Here is a 22,086-nt window from a genome sequence, read left to right on the forward strand (position 1 = left end):
GAGAGGAGATTAAAGATTGAAGACTTGTCATTTATGAAAAAAATATTTAAACTTTCATTTACTTTTTCGTCTAAAAAATATACTGTTTTAACACAAATTTTTCATTTTGTAAACGTATAGACCTTTCTAATAAAAAAAAATAGCAATCAATCTTTGTGCTACTTATATTTTTTGAGCACTCTTTTAAGTGTATTTGCCTTCCTAAATAAATAAAAGTTTGATTTTTTCTGAGAATGAAGGTAATAACAATATTGTATTAAAAGTTTAACATTGTATAATAGTGAAACCAACAAAAGGCTCCAGAAAAACCTATCAATCAATTACAAGTTATTTAATAGAAAATAATTACCCTTTTATTTATTTAGGAACAGCCATAGTTGAATTAGAAAACTACTTTTGTTTTTTATTCTTCACCTCTCATACGTTATAGTAAAAGTTGTGAATATTTTGTAAGAAAAGAAAAACATGTGCTTCAATTTAAAAATTAAAAATTCATTTATAAGCAGGGATTGTTCGCATTTCTGAAAATAGTCTTTTGGTATATGGGAAGGAATGATGGTTCTGTGTAATCTGTAGCTGCCTGTATGTTTCGTTATTAATTTTGTTACCAAATAAATACCCCCTCTCTTTATTGGACATTAACTAAGATAGTTTTTTTTTTAATTGTTTGTTAATTGCCTTAGCTTTTGTAAAATTTTCCCACATTGATAGATTCTTAAATAACGAAATACAATTTTAAGATTACCTTAAAAAAATTACTACTAAATCCGACTGTTCGATTTTTAAATGCAAAATACTTTATTTGATGCTGCTTTTTTATTTAAACGAAAACACTTTCGAAAATAATACTAAAAAATGAGTCTAAAAGAACTAAATTAAAAGTAAGAATAATTTTTTAAGATAATTTATATGTAAAATAAAAAAATTAAGTGATTGAAAAGATTTTTTTATCATTTATTTGTGTGTTTTTTAAATATAATTTATTTTGAGATATAGCACCTAGATTGAGTCTAAATGGTAAAGAAATACGTTATACTGGTGAAGAAGGCATTCATTACTCTGAAATTGTACTTTAGAATGATGGCTGCGATCATCCTTCTCCTAGTGCCCTTATATTAGTTTCGCTGCGAAAATGTTTTAAATGATAGTTACCAATCTACATGTATGCAATAAATATAGCGTTTAAAGAAATGATAATAAAGGACCTTTTATGGAAAGCATTTTACAATAATTGCTCCGTATAAAGGACACCAACATGCGTGGGAATCCTAGACTACCAATCCTTGCCTTCAAACTACAGCCTTAGACTCATTACTACTTCCTGCGAAAACTAAATACCTTTCTTCTTCTTCTTCTTTCAAGGAGTTTCCCTATCCAGGGTTCCTTGAGCCAAGCATCCTAAACTAAATACCTTTACGACTAAATACAATACAGTTTACAATTTCTATTGTATATTCTTTTATTTTTCAAAACTTTTTGTTTGAAGCTTTGACAATTTGACTATTAGCCCAATGCAGTTGAAATATCTTAGCTTTCTTGTAACATGTTCTTAAAGCATTTTCGCTCTTCATTTTATTCAATTACATTTTATTGTGTTATAAAAATTTAGTAACACTCACGAATTTGTTTGCTTCTCCAAATATGTCGTATCTGTGAGATTTCTGAATCTATTCAATTCTATTGTATCAATTACCTCGATGTAAAGAAAGTATTGTGGATTCTGTAGTATGTCAAACCATTCACTACAGGATTCCGACACAACATAAAAAACAATCACCAACTACTTGTAAATACCCCAAAACATAAAATTAATTTAAAACTAGGTCCCCTTAGTTTCCTTGAGATGTGAGCCAGGCCTTTGACAGTGTTTGGCATACTGGATTATTGTTCAAATTAAAAAAGAGCCTTCCCTCAACATACTACCTCATTCTGCGGTCCTATCTTTCAGGTAGATTCTTTCAAGTTAATACTGACTTAGCAATCTCTTCTTTTTCAACTCACTGGCTAAGCACTCAAGTGGGTGTGGGAGTGCCGCAGAGGAGTAATAGTTATTTGTTCAGTATACGCTCGTACACATCAGACATACTTGTACAACCCTCTACACTACTCTGTACATATGCAGACGACACAGCTATATTAGCTACAAGTACACATCCTTCATCAGCTTCATACACGTTGCATACACACTTATATTAAATGGAATCCTGGGCAAAGAAGTGACGAATTAAAATAAACCCACGAAAATGCCATCTTGCCTTCTTCAACAGAAACTCTCTTTCTTGAACAGATCTGGTGCTACCTTGGACTCTTCATAGACGACTCACGTGGAACCCGCACACAAGACTTGAAAGACAAGCAATGAATGACAAAACGTGCAAAACTGCTTTACAGACTACTTGGACGACGCTCAAAATTGCCCTTAGAACTCAAACGTTTAATATACAACGACACTATCCTCAAACCTATACGTACGGACTAGAGCTGTGGGGTTCAGCGAAACCAATAAACATACGGACAGTTCGAACATTTCAGTCAAAACTACTCGTGATAGTTGACGCTCCTTTCTACGTGACTAACCTCACTCTTCACAACGACTTCTACATCCCATTCATACCTAACTTGCTAAGCCGATATAACAAATTCCTAACAGTCCTCCTCGCCGACTGAATCGTCATTAATGATGATCATTAATGTCGAGAATGCTACCGCTAGATAGTTTCTCCCCTCCTGCCTATCACGCACCAGTTCATCTTTGTACTTCTTATTAACTTATTTATATTTATATATTTACACAGATTGTAAGTGAAAAAAAACAATGAAGTTTTACTCAATACATAGTCGTTTCGAGGGTAAGGAAAAACTACTTTTTTAAATACTGATCCCTGTGTGGGGCCACCTCATTTTTTTTTGTAAATTTTCAATTTTTTTAAATAAAATTTTCAATCTCGAATTAATAATTCGAATTGATTCTGATTTGCGTTACCATATAACCCGCCAGATTTAAATGTAAATATAAAATAAATATTTTTATATTTACATTTGAATTTGGCGGGTTATACGGTAACAGCGAATCAGAATCACTTCGATATTAGGCCACACCTCCGTGGGCTATTGTAAAGATTTACCGAGTGTTCGACATATTATTATTTTTTAAATATATTTTTGTCACTTTCTTTTCTTAATTACCTAGACATGTGCATAATATAAAAGGTATTGGAATAGTGAAGGCAGTGCAGGTTATAGTAACCTTCACGTTATCAATTGATCTCTGGTTGGATTCGTATATGGAATTAATGCCGACCAGGTCTCTTAGTTCCGTTCAGTTTTATTTAACTTATTTTCAGTGATATCTATAGCTAGTGAACATATATTTTTTATAATTTAAGTGGCTAAAATGGGTACATTAAGTTTTCCAAATTTCGGACAAGTTTTAACCTACGTCTGAATTATTTAAGCGTATATTTCTGCTTAAAGTCAAGTTTCATCACTAGTTTCTGCAATGTCGTACGAAAAATTTTAGCATTCTACGTACCTAAATCATACCGTTTTGATCTCGATGTTTTTTACCTTTGTGGAACCACAATTCTCATAGGTAACTGTTCTCCATAAAATATTAATAATTTAAGGTTCAAAAAAATTTGAAATAGAATATTTCTAAGGTTTGCATTAATGTCAGCTGCTCGAACAAGTTCACTCAGAGTGTTGAGGCCAGCCAGAGTTTTCGGAAGAGAAAGTACAGGTTGCAAGAGTTCTCTCTATTTTTCAATTCATATCATTCAGTCTTAGCATCTCCTTCATTCGTTCTCTAATATTTTCTACGGGAAGGTGATCTCTTTACTTCTTGGATCAGGTCTAAAATGGTCTAGGAAAGTAATTGGCTTAGTATTATTACTTGAAAGGAAAATAGGTTTATTTCGGCAACCCACAGGAACGAAAGTCTGGCTAATTTGCTATAACTACCTCTGAAGGGAAATACATAGGATTTGGAAAAAGAATAGTGCGATATGTACGGTCGAATTACGAGATCATCACATACATTGATGTACTTGCCGATTGTAGTGGTATTACATCCTAACTAACTCTACTCCAGATAAAAGTTAGCTAGAAAAAACCTTATTAAGTTATTTGAAAAAAATCACTCTGTTAACAATAGAACAATAGGCTGCACTCGTGTCTTCAAGAAGATTTGAACTCTGAGCTTCCTAACTCAGCTTATGGTCAAGACCTGATGTCGCTTGATTTTTCTACCACCTTTATCACTTGTTTTATTTTTTGCCCACTGATTGAAATTTACTGTTACGAAGGAATGATAGGATAGCTTTTTGCCTTCCAATTCCCAGAAAGCTCCTATAATCGAATGAGATTCCATTTTCAGCTTATAGATCGATTCAAATTCAAATCATGGAAAAATGTTGGCCTAATTATCCAATAATAAACTTGATATGTGAACAAAACATTATTGTAATGTGAAAAGTGCATATTATTTCCTTACGTTTTAGTATTTTTCTTGTTTTCTTTTGATTAATTGTTCTTTATATTTTGTTAATAATTATTCGTATTTTTTTTTCTTTTACAATCAATATTCGGGTTTACCATTTCTTTTCTGCTCTATGTTAGCTCGTTTGTAATTTATGATAAGATTTAAGGGAAGCAGTTGAATTGTGATAAAATTCCTTTACATTTTTAGTGGTTTTTGTAACGGAAATTGTAATTCTAATGTTGAAAGGTGTTTTTTCTGTAGGATAATATATATATTTGTATTATATAGTTCTAGGGGTCCATTAACCTGGCGGCACTTTGGTTGAATTTTGAGACAAAACTTTTGCACCGAGCTCGAAACACATTGCACTCTTATGCACCACCAAAAAAAAATCTAAATTCGCCAAGGAAAAGCCACAATAAGCAATTAAAGTTTTTTTCCCGCCAAAAAAAATTTGGCCGGATTTGATTGAAACTTACTTCATTATGTTAAGTACACTTTGCACTCCATTGCACCACTTAAAAAAATTCATTAACTTTAATAATTACGGAGATATGGCCATTCAAAAGATCAAAGGAATTTGCCGCAAACACTGAATTTCGAACCGCGACTTAGTATACAGGTAGAGGAGAGCTAGCACCAGCTAGAACCACAAAAAAAATCTAATAAAATATGCACACATTCAGAAATATAAGGAATTAAAGTGCTAAAAAAAGCATTAACTTGGCGGCACTTTGGTGGAATTTTGGGTAAAAAATTATTGCACCCTGCTCAGAACACTTTGCACTCCTATGCACCACCAATAAAAAAGCTAGCACCACCAAGGAAAAGCCTCAATTTTCCATTTAAAGTTCCGCGCGAAATTTAAATTCAAAAAAAATGAGTCTTATTTGCGGGAAAATTGGAGCGCTTTTTTCCAAAATAGCAAGTACTAGTATTAGAACAACTAGCCCCACACAGGAAATGCCAAAAATTAGCATATTTTCAAAGTAATTTACAAATTATTCAACCGATTTTCCCGCCAACTTACCTTTAACCGGAAGTGCTCTAAATTGAATTGAAACTCATCCTATTTTGTTCATGGTAGCTAGCACCAATATGCACCACAAAAAGAAATTTTGAATTTACACTAAAAGCTGATATATTGATAATAAAAGATGCACTGACAGACGTGACCATTAACTTTGCGGCACTTTGGTGGAATTTTGAGAAAAAAATTATTGCACCCAGCTCGGAACACTTTGCAATGCCAATAATAAGCCAGCAACACAACGGAAACTGTAAAAATTCACCAATTGTACGCCAAATATAACTTTAACCGGAAGTGCCCTAAATTGAATTGAAACTCATTCCATTTTGTTCGTGATAGCTAGCACCAATGTGCACCACAAAAAGAAATTTTGAATTTACACTAAAAGCTGAGATATTGATAATAAAAGATGCACTGACAGACGTGACCATTAACTTGGCGGCACTTTGGAGGAATTTTGGGTAAAAAATTATTGCACCCTGCTCAGAACACTTTGCACTCCTATGCACCACCAATAAAAAAGCTAGCACCACCAAGGAAAAGCCTCAATTTTCCATTTAAAGTTACGCGCGAAATTTAAATTCAAAAAAAAATGAGTTTAATTTGTGGGAAAATTGGAGCGCTTTTTTCCAAAATAGCAAGTACTAGTATTAGAACAACTAGCCCCACACAGGAAATGCCAAAAATTAGCATATTTTCAAAGTAATTTACAAATTATTCAACCGATTTTCCCGCCAACTTACCTTTAACCGGAAGTGCTCTAAATTGAATTGAAACTCATCCTATTTTGTTCATGGTAGCTAGCACCAATATGCACCACAAAAAGAAATTTTGAATTTACACTAAAAGCTGATATATTGATAATAAAAGATGCACTGACAGACGTGACCATTAACTTTGCGGCACTTTGGTGGAATTTTGAGAAAAAAATTATTGCACCCAGCTCGGAACACTTTGCAATGCCAATAATAAGCCAGCAACACAACGGAAACTGTAAAAATTCACCAATTGTACGCCAAATATAACTTTAACCGGAAGTGCCCTAAATTGAATTGAAACTCATTCCATTTTGTTCGTGATAGCTAGCACCAATGTGCACCACAAAAAGAAATTTTGAATTTACACTAAAAGCTGAGATATTGATAATAAAAGATGCACTGACAGACGTGACCATTAACTTTGCAGCACTTTGGTGGAATTTTGAGAAAAAAATTATTGCACCCAGCTCGGAACACTTTGCAATGCCAATAATAAGCCAGCAACACAACGGAAATGGTAAAAATTCACCAATTGTACGCCAAATATAACTTTAACCGGAAGTGCCCTAAATTGAATTGAAACTCATCCTATTTTGTTCATGGTAGCTAGCACCAATATGCACCACAAAAAGAAATTTTGAATTTACACTAAAAGCTGATATATTGATAATAAAAGATGCACTGACAGAAGTGACCATTAACTTGGCGGCACTTTGGTGGAATTTTGGGTAAAAAATTATTGCACCCAGCTCGGAACACTTTGCACTCCTATGCACCACCAATAAAAAAGCTAGCACCACCAAGGAAAAGCCTCAATTTTCCATTTAAAGTTACGCGCGAAATTTAAATTTAAAAAAAAATGAGTTTTATTTGTGGGAAAATTGGAGCGCTTTTTTCCAAAATAGCAAGTACTAGTATTAGAACCACTAGCCCCACACAGGAAATGCCAAAAATTAGCATATTTTCAAAGTAATTTACAAATTATTCAACCGATTTTCCCGCCAACTTACGATTAACTTGGCGACACTTTGGTGGAATTTTGAGAAAAAAAATTATTGCACCCAGCTCGGAACACTTTGCACTCCTATGCACCACCAATAAAAAAGCTAGCACCACCAAGGAAAAGCCTCAATTTTCCATTTAAAGTTACGCGCGAAATTTAAATTAAAAAAAAAATGAGTTTTATTTGTGGAAAAATTGGAGCGCTTTTTTCCAAATTAGCAAGTACTAGTATTAGAACCACTAGCCCCACACAGGAAATGCCAAAAATTAGCATATTTTCAAAGTAATTTACAAATTATTCAACCGATTTTCCCGCCAACTTACCATTAACTTGGCGGCACTTTGGTGGAATTTCGCGCGTAACTTTAAATGGAAAATTGAGGCTTTTCCTTGGTGGTGCTAGCTTTTTTATTGGTGGTGCATAGGAGTGCAAAGTGTTCCGAGCTGGGTGCAATAATTTTTTTTCTCAAAATTCCACCAAAGTGTCGCCAAGTTAATGGTAAGTTGGCGGGAAAATCGGTTGAATAATTTGTAAATTACTTTGAAAATATGCTAATTTTTGGCATTTCCTGTGTGGGGCTAGAGGTTCTAATACTAGTACTTGCTATTTTGGAAAAAAGCGCTCCAATTTTCCCACAAATAAAACTCATTTTCTTTTAAATTTAAATTTCGCGCGTAACTTTAAATGGAAAATTGAGGCTTTTCCTTGGTGGTGCTAGCTTTTTTATTGGTGGTGCATAGGAGTGCAAAGTGTTCCGAGCTGGGTGAAATAATTTTTTTTCTCAAAATTCCACCAAAGTGCCGCCAAGTTAATGGTAAGTTGGCGGGAAAATCGGTTGAGTAATTTGTAAATTACTTTGAAAATATGCTAATTTTGGCATTTCCTGTGTGGGGCTAGTGGTTCTAATACTAGTACTTGCTATTTTGGAAAAAAGCGCTCCAATTTTCCCACAAATAAAACTCATTTTTTTTTAAATTTAAATTTCGCGCGTAGCTTTAAATGGAAAATTGAGGCTTTTCCTTGGTGGTGCTAGCTTTTTTATTGGAGGTGCATAGGAGTGCAAAGTGTTCCGAGCTGGGTGCAATAATTTTTTTTCTCAAAATTCCACCAAAGTGCCGCCAAGTTAATGGTAAGTTGGCGGGAAAATCGGTTGAATAATTTGTAAATTACTTTGAAAATATGCTAATTTTTGGCATTTCCTGTGTGGGGCTAGTTGTTCTAATACTAGTACTTGCTATTTTGAAAAAAAGCGCTCCAATTTTCCCACAAATTAAACTCATTTTTTTTTTAATTTAAATTTCGCGCGTAACTTTAAATGGAAAATTGAGGCTTTTCCTTGGTGGTGCTAGCTTTTTTATTGGTGGTGCATAGGAGTGCAAAGTGTTCTGAGCAGGGTGCAATAATTTTTTACCCAAAATTCCTCCAAAGTGCCGCCAAGTTAATGGTCACGTCTGTCAGTGCATCTTTTATTATCAATATCTCAGCTTTTAGTGTAAATTCAAAATTTCTTTTTGTGGTGCACATTGGTGCTAGCTATCACGAACAAAATGGAATGAGTTTCAATTCAATTTAGGGCACTTCCGGTTAAAGTTATATTTGGCGTACAATTGGTGAATTTTTACAGTTTCCGTTGTGTTGCTGGCTTATTATTGGCATTGCAAAGTGTTCCGAGCTGGGTGCAATAATTTTTTTCTCAAAATTCCACCAAAGTGCCGCAAAGTTAATGGTCACGTCTGTCAGTGCATCTTTTATTATCAATATATCAGCTTTTAGTGTAAATTCAAAATTTCTTTTTGTGGTGCATATTGGTGCTAGCTACCATGAACAAAATAGGATGAGTTTCAATTCAATTTAGAGCACTTCCGGTTAAAGGTAAGTTGGCGGGAAAATCGGTTGAATAATTTGTAAATTACTTTGAAAATATGCTAATTTTTGGCATTTCCTGTGTGGGGCTAGTTGTTCTAATACTAGTACTTGCTATTTTGGAAAAAAGCGCTCCAATTTTCCCACAAATTAAACTCATTTTTTTTTGAATTTAAATTTCGCGCGTAACTTTAAATGGAAAATTGAGGCTTTTCCTTGGTGGTGCTAGCTTTTTTATTGGTGGTGCATAGGAGTGCAAAGTGTTCTGAGCAGGGTGCAATAATTTTTTACCCAAAATTCCTCCAAAGTGCCGCCAAGTTAATGGTCACGTCTGTCAGTGCATCTTTTATTATCAATATCTCAGCTTTTAGTGTAAATTCAAAATTTCTTTTTGTGGTGCACATTGGTGCTAGCTATCACGAACAAAATGGAATGAGTTTCAATTCAATTTAGGGCACTTCCGGTTAAAGTTATATTTGGCGTACAATTGGTGAATTTTTACAGTTTCCGTTGTGTTGCTGGCTTATTATTGGCATTGCAAAGTGTTCCGAGCTGGGTGCAATAATTTTTTTCTCAAAATTCCACCAAAGTGCCGCAAAGTTAATGGTCACGTCTGTCAGTGCATCTTTTATTATCAATATATCAGCTTTTAGTGTAAATTCAAAATTTCTTTTTGTGGTGCATATTGGTGCTAGCTACCATGAACAAAATAGGATGAGTTTCAATTCAATTTAGAGCACTTCCGGTTAAAGGTAAGTTGGCGGGAAAATCGGTTGAATAATTTGTAAATTACTTTGAAAATATGCTAATTTTTGGCATTTCCTGTGTGGGGCTAGTTGTTCTAATACTAGTACTTGCTATTTTGGAAAAAAGCGCTCCAATTTTCCCGCAAATAAGACTCATTTTTTTTGAATTTAAATTTCGCGCGGAACTTTAAATGGAAAATTGAGGCTTTTCCTTGGTGGTGCTAGCTTTTTTATTGGTGGTGCATAGGAGTGCAAAGTGTTCTGAGCAGGGTGCAATAATTTTTTACCCAAAATTCCACCAAAGTGCCGCCAAGTTAATGCTTTTTTTAGCACTTTAATTCCTTATATTTCTGAATGTGTGCATATTTTATTAGATTTTTTTTGTGGTTCTAGCTGGTGCTAGCTCTCCTCTACCTGTATACTAAGTCGCGGTTCGAAATTCAGTGTTTGCGGCAAATTCCTTTGATCTTTTGAATGGCCATATCTCCGTAATTATTAAAGTTAATGAATTTTTTTAAGTGGTGCAATGGAGTGCAAAGTGTACTTAACATAATGAAGTAAGTTTCAATCAAATCCGGCCAAATTTTTTTTGGCGGGAAAAAAACTTTAATTGCTTATTGTGGCTTTTCCTTGGCGAATTTAGATTTTTTTTTGGTGGTGCATAAGAGTGCAATGTGTTTCGAGCTCGGTGCAAAAGTTTTGTCTCAAAATTCAACCAAAGTGCCGCCAGGTTAATGGACCCTAGTTCTAGTCTATTGAAATCTGACACCTGCTTTCACCCCAGAAACTCCCTCGCTTCACTCAGTAACGCAGTTGAAGTGTTCACCTATTTGACCTTAGTTGACCACCGGCAAACTCTAGCATAGAGCTCATCCATACCTGCATTCATCTCTATTTACAATTATACATTTTACAGACTCTTCTGTACACAACTACTGATACTTTCGTGAGTCAAGATAGATCTTTTAGTTTTCAGTGGATTTGGCTAATACGCCTACTCTACCATTTTTCTGTAATCTATACTCAACTGCTCCATAGAAAAAACAATATTCTTGTCAGTTGTTTCCACTTTTTAATTTTTTTTGTTTAATTCTTTTTTCTAAGCTGTAAATCTTTTTTCAGTACACTACTCTAATTTTTTTTAATTCTTTACAGCAATGTATAAAATTTCACTCTTTTGCTTATTCATTTAGGAAAAATATTGGTGTTAATTTGCACTATTATTAATTCGGATAATTAATTTTTTTATACAAAATAATGCTTCAATCCTCAGTATCTACACAGTATTAAAAAGAAATACTCGATATAATTTATGAAAATTTAAATTAGAGGCGTAAATTAAAAAACCTTAAACAGTAACATTTCCAGAACATATTTCCTATAGTAGTTAATCATTTTCATGGAAAAAAACGTATTAATTTTACTTTGTAATTGACAAATCTATATAAATTAAAATGTAAATGTAGCATATAAAAGAAAAACTTGATACAATATGGTACATGAGCATGATCTAGCGGAATATCGGTGAACTGTAAAGTTATATAAGTTTCTAATTCTGACGCTAGATGGTGCGGGCATTTCCATTTTTCTATTTTATGTATGTACATTATAAAATATTCTTTTATTTTTTTAGCCAATTTAGATTGGTTCATTTTAGGTAGTGAAAAATCCATACAGCGGTTCCATCTTCGATTCCATGTCATAACTAACGTCTTTTGTATCCAAAGATCAGCATTTTGAGTTTTTCTATCAATCAAAATGATAGTCTATATTTCTGGGTGAGTGAACATAGCATTATTAAATTGTTACGTGATACCTACTGTTTATTACCTCAGTAGTGTTTATATTCTTAATACATTTTTATATACGAACTAAATATCTGCAAATACGTTAATTACCATTTTATTTATTAAATCTTTAAAAAGAAACTGTTTCTACACATTTGAAAGTTTCTTGTAATAAAAGTGTGAGTTTCGTACCTATTTCGCTTCATCCATTACATATTCAGTAAGTAAATTTCTGTTTATGTAAAATAAACTTTTTTTTCAACAAATCGATCCAATTAGAAACAATTTTAGGTAAATGTATATACATTTATATTTGTATTAAATTTCAATTAAATTATGAATGATTTGACAATTAATACCACTTTCACTCGCTGTCTTCAAGTTGATATGAATGAAATATATATGAAAAGATACAAGTTCTGCAAAAGTAGCTAATTTCTTGCTTAATACGATGATTTAAAAGTAAAAATCAACCACTGCAAAGAACATTTTAACGCAACAAATCAATAAACTAGTACCTTTATACACAAAAAAAAAAAACTTTCAAACTTCTAATGTCCTGTTTAGAGATCCAGATAGTCAGATTTGAATAAAATACTTTCAAATTCCTTTTTGTTTTTCATTTTAACAAACGTATGTTTCAGCTTAAACCAGGAAGTTGAGGAGGTAACAATTCCATCCAAGTAATACCTATTATGAAGTTCTATAGTTTCACCAGAAGAAGGGCAATGTACCATTTAATTAGGTTTATATTGAAATAAATTGTAATGCATTCTGTTTATAATGTTTTATAAATATCAATATATTAGTTTAAAATATTTTTATAAATTATGTTATTTAAAAGTTACAAGGTTTTAAAAAGCATATGTTTATTTGCTCCTACTTTTTACTCTCCATTTTGCTCCCCTTCCTTTGCAGTCTAATTATTTATTATTTCACATTTAAGATGTTTAAAACAATTTTTCCCCATAGGTATTTGATAAATTATCAGATTTCAGTTCTATAAATTGCCTCTTTAAGCATTTCGCCGGCAAGCAATTACCCTTGAGATTACATCAACTTCTGATTTACTTACATGGCATTCATTTCTATATTCCTCAATTTACAAGGTATTCAGAAAACCAAGCTTTCGTGTATTATAGGTAATTTTATTCATGTGTTAATGCTTACAGTGCTTTTTAACAGAAAATCGAAACTTATTTTTTTTTAAAAAAAAAACCGTTTTAATGTGGTAGAAAGACTATTACGATTAGATTTCCACACGATATTTCATGTAGTATAATCATTATCATGTAAAATAATAAGTACAAATTTTATTTTAAATAATTGACAAAAAAAGTAAACTAAAGATTAAAGCTTGGTACAAAACAGTACAGAGCACACTATCTAGCGGAGTAATAGTGAACTACAAAGTTATACAGTTTCTAATTCTGCCACTAGATTGTGCGGGCATGTCAATTTTTCAATTTTCATTAAATAATCAATTGACAATATGAAATCTATTCGTTGAAGTGTTTCAAATATGTTTTCTTTTCTATTTTTTCAGGCAATTTAGATTGGTTCATTGTAGCTTGAGAAAAATCCTTAAAGGGGTTTAATCTTCGATTCCATGTCACATGTTTGTCTTCTGTAATCGAAGATCTACATTTTGAGTTTTTCTCTCAAACAAATTGATGGCCTATATTTCTAGGTGAGTGTACATTGCATTATTAAATTGTTAGGTAATATATACCATTACTTAAACCTTAGTAGTGATTATATTTTTCAAATACATTTTAATATACGAACTAATACGTTAATTACCATTTTATTTATTAAATCTTTGAAACGAAAATGTTTCTATACATTTAGACATTTCTTGTTATAAAAGTGTAAGTTTCATCCCTACGACATTCATGACTTAGTAAGTAAATTATCTGTTCATGTAAAATAAACAAATCCAACAATTCGATCCTATCAGTAACAATTTTAGGTTTCTATTTGTCAGTTAAATTATTAATGATTTGACAATTAATACCACTTTCATCGCTGTCTTCAAGTGGTCATTGTTTATTTCGTAAATGCATTCAATATTTCTTATAAAAAGTATACGAATAACAAAATATATGAAAAGGTCATGTTTTGCAAAAGTAGCTAATTTCTTGTTTAATACGATGATTTAAAAGTAAAAATAAAAAATTATAAGAAACATTTTGATTCAATAAATCACTTAACTGGTACCTTTTAAAAAAAAATCAAAATCCTAATTATCTAGTTCGTTAAGTTTGAATAAAATACTTTCAAATTCCATTTTGTATTTCATTCTAACTAACGTTTGTTTGACTCACTATGTTTCAGCTTAAACCAGGAAGTTGAGGAAGTAGCAATTCCATCCAAGTAATACCTATTATGAAGTTGCTATAGTTTCACCAGAAGAAGGGTAATGTACCATTTTATTAGGTTTAGGTTGAAAGAAATTGCAATGCTTTGTGTTTTTTATCAATTTATTATTTAAAAATATTTTTTATAAACTGTTATTTTTAAAAATTAAAAGATAAATTAGGAAGTTGGTATTAGTTTGAAAATCGTCCACTATGCAGTACTGGGACACGTCATAGGGCGCCACTTATCACACAGGTGTAAAAATAGTTCCAGAAATAGCCACCAGGTGTAGCAGTGCTGTAACCTTCCACTATATATACGTGAACAGCACAAATTCTCGTCAGTACGACTTGAGTAATGCAGGCGGCTAGGTTGCTCCAAACATATCTTATCTAGTCTAGTCTAACATTCATCACCTCTCTCCCAAAGAATCATGATGTTGGGTAATAGTAATGGATATGTCGCGTGGACGGTGGGAGAACAACTATTCTCTAGGTTAGAGAGGTAAACTGGAGTCACAGTGAAATAAGTAGTAACCAACATCAAGAAGTACGCAGTTATTCTTAATTAAGTAAGTTCTTAATTTAACGTAAAAATTGCATGTGCATGGCTGGAACACCTCCTAGTTCACTGGTTTACTGTACTCAATATTTCTTTGCAATATAATATTTTTATAAATGATAAATCCCTTTTAGCTCCTACTTTTTACTCTTCATTTTGCTCCCCTTCCTCTGCCGTCTTTAAGTTTAATTATTATTTCACAGAAAAATTAAGATGTTTAAAACAATTTTTCCCCATAGGTATTTGATAAATTATCAGATTTCAGTTCTATAAATCCTAAGTTAAAGTTTTAAATTAAAGTAAGTTAATGTAAGTTTGCTTCAAAAAAGGTTTAGTTCAACAATAAAATGCTGTAACATTACCTCAGGATTGCTTGTTAATTTGCTTGCTGAAATTTTCATCAATAGAATAAGACGATGTTGTCAGAATAAAGAAAAATCTTTTAGTAACTATCTTTATTTATTATATATGTTTTTACATAGATATAACATTTATTTAACCTCGTATTTAATAATTTAATCTTTATTGTATGAAATAGTTGTTAAAAAACTTGTATAAGTGAAGAAATGTTGGATAACCTGACTGTAACCTTCCTGCATGCAGAGAGATGTGCACTCGAAAAAGGTTCTAGTTGTTACGAGTGTTTATTTAAAAAATGTTTATTTCACTTAAAAGAGTGCAGTAAACTGCTATTTTGAAAATGAATTAAATTCGTATAATTACTAACACTCAGTTTTACTTTCTTGCGTTTTCTTTCTAAAAGATTGATCTATTTTTATTTAAACGTATAGAAAATTAACATTGATTTTCAAGGAAGTTGAGTTTGATTTGTAGGAAGATTCAGTAGACGAACAGTCTATCTCATTGTATAATGTTATTTTTCAGAGTTGAAACAGGCGAAACTGAGTGCTTCCTGCCAAACAGCGTCATCGAATTAAGCCAAAATGAAAAAGACGTTGGAAAACACCTATCCAACTGCAATTCTTTATTATTTAGTCGATTATTTGTAAAAAAAAAATATATTTGAAGTTTGAAAATGTAATGTAAATTTTAACTTTGTTATGTAGGTAATTTTAAGAATCATTTCCTAAAAGATGTAATTGAATTTAAAATGTTTTTGTAAAAGGAAAGAAAAAAAATGTATAATTGGTAGCAAAATAAAGAATTATCTATAAATGATTAAAAAAGTCATTATGTATTTTCTCTTTTCCCATAGTCTTGTTATTTTTATTATATTTGCAAAGTTACAACTAAAAAAACAAAGTTAAAAAAGACTAAAAATGATAAGAGGCAAATTAAAGTAATGTAAAACTAAAAATTCCGTTTACATTAAACAAAAAAAATAAAATAAAGTAATAGTAGTACGAAAAAATGGCGTCAGAGAGCGTTAAAAAGCAGAAAAAGTAAAAAAAGTTGAAAAAATTGCATCAGAAAGACGTAAAACAAATTAAAGTAAATTTAGTTCACGTATTTGCCACCAGGTTGCAGCACTGGACTTGTTTACTATGTAAACAAAATTTAGTTCACATGTTTGCCACCAGGTAGCATTTAAACTGTTTATATACAACTGTCAAACAAGATGTCTCCTCAGTACGACTGTAGAGTCGTACTCGTGAGGAGGGGCTATGTCGCTCGCCGCTCCAAAAATATCTAATCCAGTCAAAACACCTCTCTCTACATAAACAATCTTTGATAATATGTCATGGCTAATGGTTAGGGAGATGCGTTCACCTCGACGGTCGGAAGGCAAATATTCGCCCCACCCGGCCCGGCCCGCGCTGCGAACTTTCTTATATACCCTCTAGATGGCGTCATATCACCATGACAACGGGCTCCCGGGGGGGCGAATATTAGTTCCACCAGCTGTCACTAGATCGCTCGTGCTGCCTGTTTTACCTCTCGTAGCCTTCCTTGCATACTCTCTAGACTTTGGCAGCCATTGTTGTAACCTTGCTAAATGCTTCTTACACACTCTCACGACTCTGGCAGCCATTGTTGTAACCTCGCTATCTTCTCACACACTCTCTAGACTCTGGCAGCCATTGTTGTAACCTTGCTATCTTCTTACACACTCTCTAGACTTGCAAGCCATTGTTGTAACCTTGCTATCTTCTTACACACTCTCTAGACTTTGGCAGCCATTGTTGTAACCTTGCTATCTTCTTACACACTCTCTAGACTTTGGCAGCCATTGTTGTAACCTTGCTATCTTCTTACACACTCTCTAGACTTCGGTGGCCATTGTTGTAACCTTCCTTAATGCTTCTTACACACTCTCACGACTCTGGCAGCCATTTTTAACCATTTTTTATATTTTCTTTTAATTTCTACGCAATTTTTTCTCCCTATCCTGCCCCGCCCTTTTAACACACTTGGGCAAGTAACCAATATGGCGGCCACTACTAACATATGTTCAGAGCGATGTGCACTCGACAAAGGTTCCAATATGGCTGCCAGTCATATGTTCACTCCACTGCCTTCTGTTGTAACCTTCCCATATTTACCTTGCCCCTACACATTCTCTAGACTCTGGCGGCCATGTTTAACCTTCCTTTTCGGTTTTCCTTTTTGTTTCTAACACTCTCTAGACTGTGTAACCTTCCTTTTAGGTTTCTTTTTTTATTTTTTCGTGCTTTCTTCAATATTTTGCAAGTTGAATACAATATTATTAATTTTTTTAGTCTCAAGTTTTTTTATAAGAAAGATTAAAAGGAAAACATAAATAAAACCATTTTTTAGTGACTATTTTATTCAGCAACAAAATAATTCGTTTTTAACATGCAATTTTTAATTGAGATAAAAACATGCATATTACGTACAATAATTACATACTTTTTTTTGTTTATAGATTCCTAACTAATGTTTGTTGATGCATTCACATTGGATTGATGTTTTACGTCTTTTTCACTTGGGCTTCCATTGATGAACAGTTTTGCAGGCAGTACTCCGGTATCAACAGTATTAATTCTGAAAATCAACATTATTTATTGTAATTAAAATGTTTACTGAGTTTTACCTAGCAATAAGCTCGAGAAAAAAAAACTAATAATTTATGTATATTATAAAAATTAAATAAACAATACTGTGATTAAACTAAAGAATTGATCATTTCTTAAAAACCTGTATCTTCTCAATAGACGTTTATCTGTTTAATCTTAATACTTTTCATTCAAAATCAACATTTTTTCCCATAAAATTAAAGTAAAAAAAGTTTAGCGGATTAAAATGGTGTAACTTGGCTGGAAAATGTTATAGAATTCTCATGAACAATGACCACTACATTGGTCAATCAAATTAATACTTTTCTAAACAAGTCTTTACACGGGTAACTCACCAGTCCTCTGTAGGACCACTTTACGCTCGCATTTAACCATGTTGGTGACAAGATCAAATGAGGGGTTTATTGAGTTTAATACTAACAATTGTTACAACAAAATTGTTACAACTACTATTAAGCCTCAACATTAAGCCATATAAATAAAATAAATATTACTAAGTTAAAAGGAGTTAAAGAGTTAAGTTAAACAAAACATCTACCTTTACTAGTAATTCCCCACTAAACACTGATCTACATTGCGATCATACATTGTGCTTCATTTCTGATTAAAACTGTTGCAGAAATTTTAATTTCTTTTTTGAATGTGTTTAATTTTGATGTGATTCTTTTATTTGTGATATTTATATAATACTAGCAGAATTAAGCTAAAATAACTTATATTTACTGAATATTGGTTTCTCACTAATGTCATAAAGTTCACAGGAAGTTTCTGCTACATTTTCAACGGAATGTTATTGGTTTTAACAGAGTAAAAAACTAGAAAAGAGCATGCTCATGCTTTCTAGCGGCAAAAGCTTGAACTGCAACTTCATTAATAGTTCTAGTATGTGTCGCTAGATAGCACTTACACTCTTTTTCTTTGCAGTTTTAACGCTTTTATTTCCAATAAGTAACTGGTCTTATGTACGTTAGATTTAGAAGTAACTTAGTATCCATACAACCTGTGGTCAGTTTTAATTACAAGTAGTAGTGCCCAGCCTTAACTTTAATTTTCTGTAAAAATGTCTGATTTGGTCTTGTTTGTGTTTTCATTACAACAATTGGAAGAAATTCATGTATTTACCTACTTTTCAACCATACATATATTTAAATCATATTAAATAAACACAAAAAAAAAAAAAATATGTCAATACAAAAATTACAAAGTTCGTAAAGATGTATAAGAAGGCATTTTTAGAAAATGATCTTTTAATTATTAAGAACAATTTAATAAAAGCAATATAGTCATAAGCGTCTTTTATTTGATCTCTCCTTGTCATGCCTAGTAAACAAATTTATTAAGAAACATATACTACATTATCGACAAATCTAAAACAATTACAGGAATTTTAACTATACTCAACCGTTACGCCAAAGATACTAGGCTTATGGTTTGTGTAATTTAGTGTTCGCACGATAAAGCTCTTTAGAGGGCAGAGTTAGCCCTAGCAAAATGGTGGGAACTAAGCAACAATGCATTTTACTATATAATTACCACTTACAAAGCCACGCTTTTGACCACTAGACCAACACCCTGGTACGATCATTCTCATCATTGTCCCCTTTAATTTCATTCACCCTGTAATCATTGACAAAACCAGTGGTCCTTATGGAACCCCAATCGGGGTTTTGACCGTAACTCCGCCAAAAATGAAGATACAGCATCAGGGGTGGAAAATTTGAAAACTAAACAAAAAAAACATATAGTTTACTTCATGAGTTCTTTCGAAACTCCGTTTTCCAAAAATGTTATTAACGATTGGTGCGTTTTAAATGGATCACCCTGTATATGATTAAATAGACAATCCGGTTTAATCAATTAATTTGTCACGAAAATACAATATCATTTTTATGCAGTTTTAATCTTAATACTTTTCATTCAAATTAAATATTCTTTCCCATAAAATTAAACTACAAAAAGTTTAGGGGGATTAAAATGGTTTTAATTGGTTGAAAAATGTTATAGAATTCTCATGAACAATGACCTCTATATTGATCAATCAAATTAAAACTTTTCTAAATGGAATGAATTAATTTATCTAAAAAAAATTGGGTACCTGAAAGAACAGCTTCACAAGGTAGCACGTGGGTAAATTCTCCAGGGATGTAGAAATGAATGAGAATCACCTCAACACATTTGCGGAAGTATAGCTGCATGTAAAGAACGGACCTCCAAGGGTAACAGCACGCCAACTATTGGCTGAAAGGTCGAGAAACGATGCGCTGTAATAAAGAAAAATAAATAAATTAAAAACCATGGTACTTTCATTTACTTTTCAATAAATAGGTCTTCAATTTTATAATGGAACTATTTTTGTCTGCAATTTGGATACTGATGTTACTGAAGTTGACTTTCCAACGTAATGTTGGGCACAAAATTGTTAATCTACTATTAAGCCTCAACGGTGGGACAAAATACAACTTTTAAACAAACATTAAGCATTTAGAAGAAAAGAACCGCAGCAAGAGATTTTAATAGAGTTAGCTTCATAATTAAATTAGGTAATGAATACATAAAAGACATAATTAATATACTACATATTTTAACTTTTTTAAAAACGTTTTTACCCATGGTACTGAATAAATTGAATCTACATCTTCTGAGTTCTGAGAAGTAAACAATAATATTGATTTGTTTACAAATATGTTTAATGGTTAACATTAATATAGTAAAAAAGTCAAACAATATAAATAATGTTTGGCACAACCTTTCAAAACAATATTAAGCCTCTAATAACAATGCGCCTTTGGGCTTGGATAATTCATTTCTTGAAATTGAATATTGCAATAAATGTGTTAAATTAATTTAGCTTTATATCAAACATGCAGCCAGAACAAAATTAATTTAAGTATACATTATAATATATAAAGCTGTTCCCTTGAATGTACAGAATAAATTAAATCTTTGTCAATAATGAGAAGCATCCTTTGATGTACTGTTGATTGTGTCCGAACAAGTAAGGAGAGCAAATAAAAGAAAAAGCTTAATTCTTAATTGAAATAAGCACTTTTATTAACGAGGTACTGAACTGGGTAAAAAAAGAATAGGTGAAAATTGACACTGATTCAAACAAAAAGTTGATTAATTCTACTTGTAACCATTTAAAACGTTAATCAGACAAAAAGGATGTCGTACAAAACTCTACTGTACAAACAATTCAAATAATCATTCACTAATTTATTTTTTGCGTTTATTTTGTTTACTGATATATTCTAACTATATTAATTAGCGACGAATGAACTGAGTAAAAATATACATAAAATAAAGAATATTTAATATCTGAGTTAAGAAATTAAAAACAATTTCTTCCTTTACAAAAAAAATTTTAGTGACATCTAAGTTAGACGATTCCACACTATTGTTACTTAAGAAGACTGACTAGACCTCTTCACTAGTTGGGACAAATGGTGCCGAAGTTGAAGAAGTGAAAAAGATTGTAAAGAAATACAAAACCAGATGAGTCAAAATTTAAAATTGGAACGTTTGTCATTTAGATGGAGGAATTCATCACTTGTTAGATGATATTTGGGAAAAAATGATGAAACTAGCATGTTTTTATAAAGTGAGTTAAGTAAATATGCTTCTCACGAACTTTATATAGTAAATATTCTGCTGTAATTTTGACATTCCTGCAAATCATGAGCATCAGTTTAGTAATATATGTTATACAGTAGTAATATATGAAAACTAAAAACAGTAAAATGAGGCATTTTACTCGTAACACGAAATCAGTAACCTCAACAAATTCGCAGTTAGAAATATGTCGTTTTATTTACCCAAGTCGCAAGTTTCAATCACTTCTAATATTTTTAACCATTATGAAGGTGGTGGATTGATACAAAATAAAATTAATAAGTTATCATTAATTTTTATCTGTTTTAGCATGCATATCTATGGTATCCCAGATCTGTATCGAACGTCCATAAAACACTGGAGTTTAATCGTTTTGCTGAAATCTCAACTTCGTTTACATACGCACCGTATCGCACTGCACTTTATGTAACCTCCCTCAATAGGCTTTCTGACTGAGTAAGGTTATATGATCTATACACATGTGTTATTAAGAAGTTTAATGAATCGTAAAAAATTGTGTAAAACAAATGAAAGAAAAATTAATGAAAACTAATACTGCTAAAGTGATACATTCAAAATGCTCTGTAAATGAAATGTTTAACTGTATTAACATAATTCACTTATCAGGATAACTCTTGACGACATAAATACAATTTTTTCAATTTCAACAAAGCCTGCTTTATCAATAATTATATATTTATTTCAGAAACGTTCTGATAAACCCAGAACTGAAAAATAAACTAGTTTCTGGTTATATGAATAATTGAAAAGAGGATATATCAGAAAACTGTAGATAGCATGAAAATATGTTCACATCCTAAGAAAATTTCATATTTAATAATAATATTTAAAAATTATTACCACCCAATACAAATTAAATAGGTAT

The 22,086-nt window shown here is 32.0% G+C and overlaps 1 long non-coding RNA gene across 1 annotated transcript; it reads right to left on the minus strand.

The window, feature by feature from the left end:
- Positions 1-17,308: 17,308 nt before the first annotated feature.
- On the minus strand, positions 17,309-21,631 carry LOC141461384 (uncharacterized). Its single transcript, XR_012462830.1, has 3 exons — positions 21,404-21,631; positions 19,684-19,849; positions 17,309-17,556 (listed from the first exon to the last, which is right to left on the minus strand). It is a non-coding gene; the product is annotated as an uncharacterized lncRNA (long non-coding RNA).
- Positions 21,632-22,086: the final 455 nt, after the last annotated feature.

Source organism: Rhodnius prolixus, unplaced genomic scaffold (assembly GCF_049639745.1).
Source record: "Rhodnius prolixus isolate KJV_2025 unplaced genomic scaffold, Rpr scaffold_6, whole genome shotgun sequence".
Taxonomy (NCBI): domain Eukaryota; kingdom Metazoa; phylum Arthropoda; class Insecta; order Hemiptera; family Reduviidae; genus Rhodnius; species Rhodnius prolixus.